The following is an 11,318-nucleotide window of genomic DNA, read 5'->3' as shown; positions in this document are numbered from 1 at the left end:
TTGTCAGAGCGTCGTTCTAAATCTGTTGGCAGTACCAGGTTCCTCGGAAGCCTTCTAAATAGCTCAGAGTTTCAATTTGAAACAGCCGACCCTGCGGTAGAATTCTCATTTGATTTCATGCTCACCATTATAAAAGTAATACATTTCCTCTGCCTTGTTTTCTAATGTGTTTAATTCCAATATACATAATTCCAATATTCCTCGCAGAAAAACCAGGGGAATGGAACATAGATGCGTTGTTATGTCGGCAACATACCTTTCTCAAAATGAATAGCAGAAGTCTGCTGGTCTGCTAGTCTACATTCTTGCTATTTGTTTTCATAAAGGCATGCTCTCGAAATATCAACGCATCTATATCTATATCTCCATGCTCCTGTTTCTCTACCAGGAGCAAGGCCACTACTATAGTTTTCTTTCGTGACGGTTCTCTTTTGTGAACACGCACGTTTATCAGCCGAAATCAGAGCGTTTATTGCTGACATCGTAGACGTTTTCGTTAAACCTTGATCCATTAAGCAACCATGGTTGCCCGGATTGTTTTTATAGCCTGGCCAGGAACGCTTGTCTGTGTGGGCTTATATTTAACTGCGTGCCGAATGCCAATGCCTTTGCCGAGCACATCCTGAGCGTAGCAGTTGCCGATCTAGTGGTAATACATATACATAGCCACACCTGTCGCCGATGCAACGTGGTTCCTTATCTCGAGCTCAAAGGCCTGGGAGGGAGATAGCCCGGACCTTAAAGGACGTAAGATATGCGATTGAATTTCCTGCAAAGGAAACGAGATTTAGCAGCGGATGGACTGTTTACGCGCTCGGTGCGTTTCCCAGGAAACGTAGCAAAATGACGAAATGCTAATATTTGAAATGAAAGAAAACTGCGTTTGCAGGACCTAAAAACATAAATCATTTCTGCGCTTACGATTCGCTAGTTCGGATTTTTAATGCATTTTCTGAGGTTGCATTTCATTCCCGCAGATCCAGTCAAAAATGGTATTGCTCTGAACATTTCAAAGCAAACAAATGGATTAATTTCCTCACATTCCCAACTAGGGGCTAATTTTAGGACACAACAGCTCGGGCTTCTTAGTTTTTGTGTGCTTTGTAATGCACAGTGCTGATCACAATTTGCGTCGCCATCCATATCTGTAACACGCAACCACAGTCATTTTGAACCGCCCGTGTTCTCCTATGCGCATGTTCAGTGTGTGTGCCTGCCAAGCGCAGGTCAGGCATTGCAATGGCCTATGGCTGATGACACGCTGACTATGACTGGAAACGAGCGAAATGTACATAATTCCTGCAGTGCATAAGGCAACTACACGCATTCAGGCATGCATCTGCCCCCCCCCCCCCCCGACAAAAAAGATCGCAGGATCCCATGAGCATGAAATCGTAGGGAATTCTCAATCTACCCTTGGGATCAAGGTGCATATCTACGGCACATTTTCCTCTACAAATTTACCCTAAGTTGTCGGCAATTACGAAAAACGATTGAAGTGAGGGGCCTGCTGACTGTGGAAATGTGGATGGCGGGTGATGATGTCGCCCTTCTGGATGTAGAGCACGGTGCAGGGATGCGGACTGAAGTTGGAATGTTTGACCAGCCGCAGCAGTTTTGACCCCGGCTATGGCTAGGAGACGTACTAACCAAAGTCTTAAGACTCACGCTTTAAAAACATGGGCTGAGAAGTAAACGAAAACGATTATTGAAACACCCGTATCGTGGTAATCCTTCAACACGTAAATTCCTTGGGGCATCCCCATAATGACGTCACCATGGTACCGGACCTAGTCCCGACTACCTTCCGACTTCTCACCCCCCTGGTCCAATGGTACCCCTTCGGCTCATAACAGAGTAGGTCATCGGATGCGCGTTTCTCTGGTTAAGCTTGACATATGCACATTGGGCTTGTTTCGAAACCTTTTGACAAAAAACATGCAAAGTATCTTACCCTTTATTGCTCAATATTGCTAAGAGTGACGCGCTTAAATGTGCTTTCCGGACGCGCCATTGCTCCCTTGGTAAATGACCTGCCACATTCTCGTCCATCTGTGAGACATTGCAACATTGCTACGGCTTGTGTGCGGGTGTGGCCTCAGACCTATCTAAGCATACTCGGTTGTCCGTTGCACGAGAGGCAACGCCCGCTCGTCGACGTGACGGCCGGGCAGAACAGGTACAGCATTTCCACCAGGAAGTGGACTCTGCTGCATTGCGCGCGCCGGCTTCAGCTGGAAAGGACTGTCCCACCTTTCGGGCACGTTTCATGAAACAACATTCTCTAATGGTAATGAGACCTGAGGTTTCAAGTAAATAGACCTGAAGCCTCAGGTTTATTTACGCCCACTTGTATCATTGGGTGGTGCCAATGCGGAACTATCAAGACATATTAAGGATATCAATTCAGTTATTTACAAGTGCAACTTACGCTGTCAACGCTTTGAGACCGCAGTACTCTTCTTCCCTGCAGAAGACGAGGAGGCGTCGTCACGACAACCGCGGCCATGACGACGGCGGAATCTGCTAAGGGCTATAGTGAGCTGTTAAAACGTTTGCAATCGATACCGCGGAGGCAAGGGCCGGTTACCGAAAAGTGCATTGGTTGAAGTTTGTACCAGTGCGTCACTTCAGACCATGTGATACTCCGTTCCCCAAAGCCAAAATACGTTTCGAAAAGAGCCACTGTTGTAAACGCCGTAGGGGAGAAATCGAAGACGTTGTTTAACGTTTCGTTGAATTCGCGGGAAACAGGGCTTCATGTTTGCACTTTTTCCTAAACAGTGTTTCACGCATTCGTAGCGTGCATTACACAGCCATTTTGACATATAAGAGTGTCGCAAACAGCACAGAGCACGCACGTTGGAGAAAGCAGGGAAAATAAAATGTAATACTTTCACAATAGCGCTTCAGATGTCAGGAAGACCATCCTGAGCGGAGGATGTTATTGCTTAATCTCATTGATGTTCGTCATATGTCCATCATTTCTTGTTAACCGTCAATCAGTGGGGTTCCTTGCTGGTGAAGACCTTTGATAAATACGGTCTTATTGCTAATTGGTATGCTTCTATTATACCAAATCAATCCTTTGCCCTGGTATAATTAACCCTGCCGTTTGCTGCAGCGCAATGCTGGTGCATGCTTGAAATTCAGCAATGAAATCTCTTTACAATTCGGAATCTTAAGGCGCAATTAAAGCGCAATAAGGCGTCATTACCCGGGCTGGTTACACGCAGATCGGTTAACTCGTAAGTGCCCATTTGTGCCTGTACCATTTCACACCAGATTGATGGCCTGGTCAAGTATAAACGCTTCATCCGCACCATATTTCATAACTGGCAGAATGTCTGTACGTCTAGGGCTTTTGGCCCGCCATGCTCTATTTCCTGAGTCAGTATTCTGTAAGGAACTTTAGGCGGCCGGGCTCGCCATATGAATCGCGGTATTTTATTCAGAATCACTGCTAGGCTTTCGTTGTGGGCTTTACACATGCGCACATGTGAACGAGCTGAGATGACCTCGAATATTCAGAAACAGTGATTAGGCCTGTTACTGTTACAGAATGCCTCACGGTTACATGGGGTTTTGAACTGAAAAAGACATCTTGAAGTCCCTTCGGTGCTGTTCACAACCCTGCCCTTCCTAATACCTAAGCCCCCCAGGATCTGCGCTACGCGCCTGCGAAAACGGGGAAAGGAATATCGGGGAGAGTATTTCAAAGTTACCTTGGCATATATGACGTCATAATAACGTCATTCAAATCCTGTCATTCCAAAAGCAATGCGGCGATCAAGGCCAAAAAGTCCCTCGCACACGTTGTGTTTGATTAAGCAAAGTGCACGAAAACATACGGGACGCATCCAAGGATGCAACTTCTGTTCTTGGATATCAACCGTTGGTACATACACGTCTAAAAAAGCAAAATCATGTGCATCCATGTTGGGTCGGACACTAGCCAGTCGTCCCTCTCCGTCGCTGACTGACCTTGAACCGACCCACCGAATTGTGTAGGAAACAAGAATGCGATCCCGCCTGATGTGCTGCTCCATAGCTGAAGGTAACTGCCGCGCTCCACTTATTTTGCCACGTGGTTTCCATTTCCAACGAGACAAACATTTCTTGCAACGTTATTGCATGCTTTGGGTGTGACACGTAAATGACAAAACCTGTGCGTCGCTGTTGACTGTATTCTTTCGAAATCGTTCGACTTTTCCGTTGCGTTTTACATTCGACATTTTGTTCGGGAACCAATTGTTGTTGGCCAACATTAACTTTACCCTCTGCAAAACTAAATGCGCAAGTGTCCATGATAAACGATGTTTCATCGCCCTGTTCGCATATGCTTTTATGACGCCATCTTTGTATTTGCTGGGGCGGTGGCAGAAGCCGTTCAAGCGTCTGGCCGGGTCGGATGGATTGTGATAGACAGTGGTCGCAAAAGATCCCCAGTTGGTTAGATCAATCCACGGATCGATCTTCACTTCACGGATTAGATCAATCCACGCATCGAGGATCCACCTGTGGGCCGGATAGCATCGGGTCAGAAACTCCCACCAGAACATGGATAAGGACAAGACCGGATTTTCAAATTTGGCAGCTCTCACGGATTGGCGGATTGGAAATAAATAAAATAGAGCTTATCACAAAATGGTCTCTGAAATCCTGAATGACCTACTCAGAAAAGTGCCTTTAACTAACAACGTACAGAAGTTTCATTCCAAGCAATGCACAAACAAGCCGCATAACACATAACTCAACAACATTTTCCACAAACAAATCTTTTTACAGATCACATTGCAAAATTGTGGCCCTGATATATGCTGCTATGAAAAAATAGAGCTCTCACTCCTTTCAGGTAAATAAAATGTATACTAATCCACTTACCCATGTTATCATCACAGAACTAACCTTTCTTCTGATCTTACCAGCAATCCCATTTGAACCCAGTGGGTGGCATTGCATCTCAGAGTTGAAAAAGTAGGGAAGGGAATGTTTGGTTGGTATAAAATAGTATTTCCATTTTTACCAACCCACCTTACAATGTGTCCCAAACAATGAGCACGTAGGCCTCTGTAGCCAGGAACTAGAGGTAGCTTTCGCACCAAGCAGTTACCTGCATGAAGTGATTTAGGTGGTCTTTACATTCAGCAGTAAACTTAGGCATTGGGTAGGTAGTAGGAACTTACTGATTTTTGTATACTATCTACTCTGCCCTCACTTGCATAATCCATGCGCAAATTGAACGCCAACAATGCATTAATGTTCCATACTTGACGATCACGATGCACGCATCAGGTATGATAAATCTCTTACAACCATTCGTATATTTTTAAAGGAAAAGACTGCTTCAGACAACACGATTTCTCAACGTCACAAATATGTTCCTCAATACGTCGTTGTTGGTGTCATGGAACGCTCGCGTGACATGCTGCCAAGCTGGCTGTGCGAAATTGTAACCCTTGCACTCACTTGCAGTACTTTAATCTACCGAAAAGTTGCCGCAGCGGTGCTGGAGATGTTTGCCGAACCAAATGTCGTTGCTCGCTCGTGGTTTGGCCTTTTCTCGTGGCGTTCTGGTACATTTACCGGTGAGCTTAAGGTGTTTACTTGTAGTCATATCTTCGGCAATGCCCTTGTTCCCAAGCTGTTTATTACAAGCCGCATTTCTGTAATAACTAGGACCTATGCCAAACCTCTTGTATGTTGTAGCTCAAAACGCGATTCGTGGTTGGGGTTGATTCAGCCTGCGCAATGTTGATTGGGTGCCAGCTAATGTTCACTGCATTTGGAAATCGCGTTTACGAACGCCAGAAATGAGCGACTCGATGATAATATTTGGCTGGCCATGAATGTCACATAGCCAATGGGGTGGCAGGGTTTGAGCCACGTTTCTATGGTGTTACGCATGCTTACTGAACATCTTCGCGAACGTATAGCTGAGAAACTAGAGGGTTTAGGGTTTTAAGAAGGGCAAGGCTGTGAACTGTATCGAATGATCTTCACGATGGCTTTTTCAGTTCAAAACCCTTACAAATGTGGAACACTCCCTGTAAGCCTTGCCTCCATCCGGTCGGCCGTAGTGTCCATTTCAGCCTTGCCTCTGCGCCGCACTGTACGCCCGGCCTGCAGCCCGAGATGACCCCGGGCTGTACTTTTTTACTAGAATTCCTAAAATCCTGCAGATATAATACTAAATACTACCACCCAGTCACAAAGTACTGTAGATACTACGTACTGTCATCAGGTCACGCAGTTCTGTAGATGCTACTCACTGTCATCAGGTAACGTAGTACTATAGACACTACGTGCTGTCATCATATCACGCGTACTGTAGATACAAGCTTTCATCACGTGCTTTCAGATAACGTATGACCTGCCGTTTTAAATCTAATCGTGTGGTCGCCTCTGCATGCAACATATTTATTTGTCACATACTGTAACAGCGCGTACATCGTCCTCATTTTTTGCCGCCAGTGCCTCGGGGTCCGTGCGCGCACCCGCATCAGACGAAATGCGCACATTCGATTCACAGTGTTTCACCGCAGCGCACTTTCCAATGGGCACATAAACAATGAGAGCGTCAGATCCTCGGCGCCCTCAGGGGCTAGCCAGAGAAGCTGACAAAAGCTATCGGCGCTCCAGCCGACCGTCAATATCGGGAACTCATAACCGACGCGCCAACTCGCAATCACACGCTCAAAATACAGCTCAGCACACAAGCGGTGCATTTCAAACAGCAACGCAGATCGTGCTGACGGATTTCCCAGTTTGGGCCACCTTCATCGAACGTCCTTTAGAACCGCGACACGGCCTTTTTGTACACTCCAGCTCCGGTGACGTCCATGACTTCACGGCGCTCCTAGACCTAGTACTCTCAGACCCCTCCACTAACGACATCGGCAGCGTACATTTGTTATTGTAGTTTTGCCATGTGTCGCCGTCCAATTTCGCTAAGCCCTGCTTCCTACGCCTCCCTCACCGTTTGATCACGCTAAGCACGGACACGATTCAGCAGGATCGCTGTGACCACTCCATGAATCTTCATCATTCTCTCCTCGTACCACCATTATCGTTCCGGGATCCGACGCCCTGCGGTCGGCAGCCGAGTCCACCAGCGATCTGAAAGCAAAGAAAACGCAACATTATACACGTCGGTATCCCTTGGCGAGACCCCCAAACCTTTACTGTTGCAATTGCGCCGCCGTCTGGAAATCAGTTGCAGTTAGCTCGTATCCTAAATATCACACAAGCTACCTTGTTGGCAGGCAATGTAACGACTAAGTTAGCCTCAAGGGCATTTCAGGCCGTTGAGACAGGTGGTCATACCATGCGTATTGCATATCAGGTGTATAATATTTTGTCTACGAGTATTCACCCCTCCAGAAACATCATTGACATTTGGCAATGCCATCAAAACCGTGACATATCGTCGCATGCTGCACGAACACTTCTATGCAGATAAATAAACTCCCCCATAGTTCACAAGGCCCGCAGACTGCAAATTTCATCTCTATCGAATGCCTCCTTGCCGTCGTATGCAGAGATGATCTTTTCAACAAAACTGCACATAATATTTATCGGAAAAATGAGTAAATCTGGCAGGACAAAAGCCCTTACAAAAAGTAAGTAAGGAGTAGGAACAATCGCAGTAAGGGTAACTGTATTAGGTAACTGCCCTGAAGTAGTGGTTGCAACTTGTATCATCTCCAGACATAGATAAACAAACTATTTCACCACTTTTTCAGTTTTGAGAATTATTGCGCAATCCATACGCAAGTATCTGGTGGCTGTATAGCCAGTGAGTGAAGCTAGAGCAATAAAAGGCTCACAGTTACCATATACTTCATTAACTATGGATAGTGATGATGATTTGTGGGGTATGGTCTTTGTGTAAACCAGGAGGGCTTGAGTATGCCGCACCCTGATAATAACGGAAAGTTCAGTGCGTAGCTGTGTTTATACCCAGGACTTACCTAACTACTGTGCAGTGAAATCAGGCTATTTTTTTTGAAAATTTAGGTTCTTATTCTTTAGGACTTTTATAGGACTATTATATCTTTAGGACTATTATAGGACTTTTTCAGTAAGATGTTTGCTTAAAGCTACTAACGTTGTGCAACCTAATTTACTTGTGTGTCATATCTGCCGTAGATTTTCTGTGACTGGTACTATTGCTGTAAAAAATGTAAAAATCGATCCTTTTGTGTTTTGCAGCACACTCTGGCTTTAGGGTGATCTTTTAGAAACAGCAAAAAATGTATAATTTTGCCCGCTTGCATTTTTGACCCGCAAACGCCTACCAAGTCTGGCCCATAATCCAGCCAAAAGTCCGCGGGTTCTTGCGGATCAGGAATCGGCGAGTTGGCGGGCTGAAAAGCTGCGTCTCTATTCCAAACAGTGCGGAGCGCACGTAATCATTCTCCGAGGAATCTGGTTCAGAACACCTCGTCGAATCAAGTCATCTGGTCTCGCTGAATCGACAGCAAAGTTTGGAGGCCACAGGGACAGCGCGAGGCTTCGCCCCGGACACGGCGCGCCAAAAGCGGCACCGATGCCGAAATAGGCCGAATGCTTCAGTGCGGAGCGAAGGAGGGAGGAGGGAGGGAGGTAACAAGGGGAAAATTCGTGACCGTAAGCGAGTAGTCAGTAAGGGTGACACGTCTCTAGACGCGTCCTCCATGTAATACATTCTCGTGTCAGCATCTACGCGGCTATCTGCAACTGGACTCTTTATGGCGCATCACAATCGCCCCGCCACCTCCGACCCCCACGACACTTACATATCTGTAAGAGCATCCATATTTTATCCGACTGTCGGCGAACGTCTCATTACGGACATGAAGGGGAGGATTGATTTATTGTCATGGGCAATAACGCATCGTACGACTGATGTGGGCCGGCCCCGTTAGTCAGAGTCAGCCGGAGCCGGACGGCTGCGGTGACTGAGGTTCAGGACAGCCAGTCCGTCCCGGAGCCGGACGGCTGCGGTGGCTGAAGTTCAGGACAGCCAGTCCGTCCCGGAGCCGGACGGCTGCGGTGGCTGAGGTTCAGGACAGCCAGTCCGTCCCGGAGCCGGGCGGCTGCGGTGGCTGAGGTTCAGGACAGCCAGTCCGTCCCGGAGCCGGACGGCTGCGGTGGCTGAGGTTCAGGACAGCCAGTCCGTCCCGGAGCCGGACGGCTGCGGTGGCTGAGGTTCAGGGCAGCCAGCCCGCCTCGGCAGCCGGACGGCTGCGGTAGCTGAGGTTCAGAGGTTGCAGGACAGCCAGCCCGCCCCGGAGCCGGACGGTCGCGGTGGCTGAGGTTCAGGGGAGCCAGTCCGCCCCAGAGCCGGGCAGACGAGGATCGCAGGTCTACATCCCGGGGCCAGGAGTGAGGGCCCTCAATTAGGAGCCCAGAAAACTAGGCTATAAGCCGATGAGCCAAACACGCTTTGAAATTGACGCGGTGGCCCCGCTCGCTGATCAGCAGGCCACGAGGCAGCCGTTCAGAAGCTGGCAGCCTCGCTGATCAGCAGGCACGAGGCAGCCCGTTCAGAAGCTGGCAGCCTCGATCATTAGCAGGCCACGTGGCAGCCATTCAGAAGCTGGCAGCCTCGCTGAATCAGCAGGCATGAGGCAGCCGTTCAGAAGCTGGCAGCCTCGATCATTAGCAGGCCACGTGGCAGCCATTCAGAAGCTGGCAGCCTCGCTGATCAGCAGGCCATGAGGCAGCCGTTCAGAAGCTGGCAGCCTCGATCATTAGCAGGCCACGTGGCAGCCATTCAGAAGCTGGCAGCCTCGCTGATCACCAGGCCACGAGGCAGCCGTTCAGAAGCTGGCAGCCTCGATCATTAGCAGGCCACGTGGCAGCCATTCAGAAGCTGGCAGCCTCGCTGATCAGCAGGCCACGAGGCAGCCGTTCAGAAGCTGGCAGCCTCGATCATTGGCAGGCCACGTGGCAGCCATTCAGAAGCTGGCAGCCTCGCTGATCAGCAGGCCACGAGGCAGCCGTTCAGAAGCTGGCAGCCTCGATCATTAGCAGGCCACGTGGCAGCCATTCAGAAGCTGGCAGCCTCGCTGATCAGCAGGCCATGAGGCAGCCGTTCAGAAGCTGGCAGCCTCGATCATTAGCAGGCCACGTGACAGCCATTCGGAGGCCGACAGCATCGGTCGGCACCGAACCAACCATGAGCCCAGAAATGTATCCGGAGTCATGCCGCTTCCACCAGGGGTAAAGGACGTGCTTATCCTTATCAGAAGCACTGCAAGGTATGAAAGGAAGGCGCGGGTGGGGGGCGGTGCTCTGCGAGGCGGTCGCCGCCCGACAGGTGACGAGCCTCACCAGCCGGCACCATCACGCGCTTCGGCTGACCGGTGGTGGCGAGACGTTGCAGAAGCGGCGGACTGCTCCGTGAAGGCCGCGCACGTACGTCACAGTGGAGCGTGACCGTCGCAGGTCGCCTTGACGCCGAGCCAGCCAGTCACACAACAGTCAGCCCTCAGTACATTAACTGACAGTCGCTTTGCGGAGAGCTCTCTCTTTCCTTTCTCTCTCTCCCACCCCCCCCCCCCCCTCTCTCCCAAGAGAGAGGAGCGAAAACTTCGGAAATTATCCCCGCGGAGATCACAATGGCTTCTCGCGAAAGAGAAACTAACCTTCAGCACCCACCGAGTACACGCTATCGTCATCTAACTTTGGCCCACCATGAGCAGATGGCTCTAATCATGTATCACATGGAGCAAAGTACGCCTTAGCATGGCATTTCAGGGTTAAACTGCCCAAGGCGTCGGCGTGGTGGCGTTAGTTCATACAAAATTTATGTCAGCCGTCGCAACGCCACGCTGCGTGTAAAATAGTGGCTGAATGGCCGCGTCGATAGCGGACCCGGAGACGACACCGCGGAGAGGCCGCGCCAGCGGCGACGACACCAAGAAACTCGTCGCTGTTATGCTTGAACCAGTCCCTCAACAGCTTGAAAGGAACGATGCTAAACATCAGCTTAATATGGTCACTTATTGATGCGCATAACGCGCCACTGCCAAATTATGCTGAAACGATAATACTACAGTAAACCCAACTTGAGGCATAGAAAGGGCACTATGTCCGTCCCGGTGACTCAGTTGGTTACAGCGCCTGCCTTCCGATCATCCCACCCGCGGCGGGGTGGGTTCGAGTCACTTTAGGGCGCTCACTATTTGCCCTTGACGGGTATGGCCGCGGCCGGTGGCAGCAGTCGCGCTAAAGGTCAGTTGACGTCAGAGGGCAAGACGGATCGTGCCGAGCATTGCGGCACGTTAAGCTTTCGCCACCAAATTCTGCCGTTGACATGGAATTGCGCG

The sequence above is a fragment of the Pollicipes pollicipes genome, unplaced genomic scaffold (assembly GCF_011947565.3).
Source record: "Pollicipes pollicipes isolate AB1234 unplaced genomic scaffold, Ppol_2.1 Scaffold_5724;HRSCAF=6776_pilon_pilon_pilon, whole genome shotgun sequence".
Lineage (NCBI taxonomy): Eukaryota > Metazoa > Arthropoda > Thecostraca > Pollicipedomorpha > Pollicipedidae > Pollicipes > Pollicipes pollicipes.
This window is presented reverse-complemented; position numbering follows the sequence as displayed.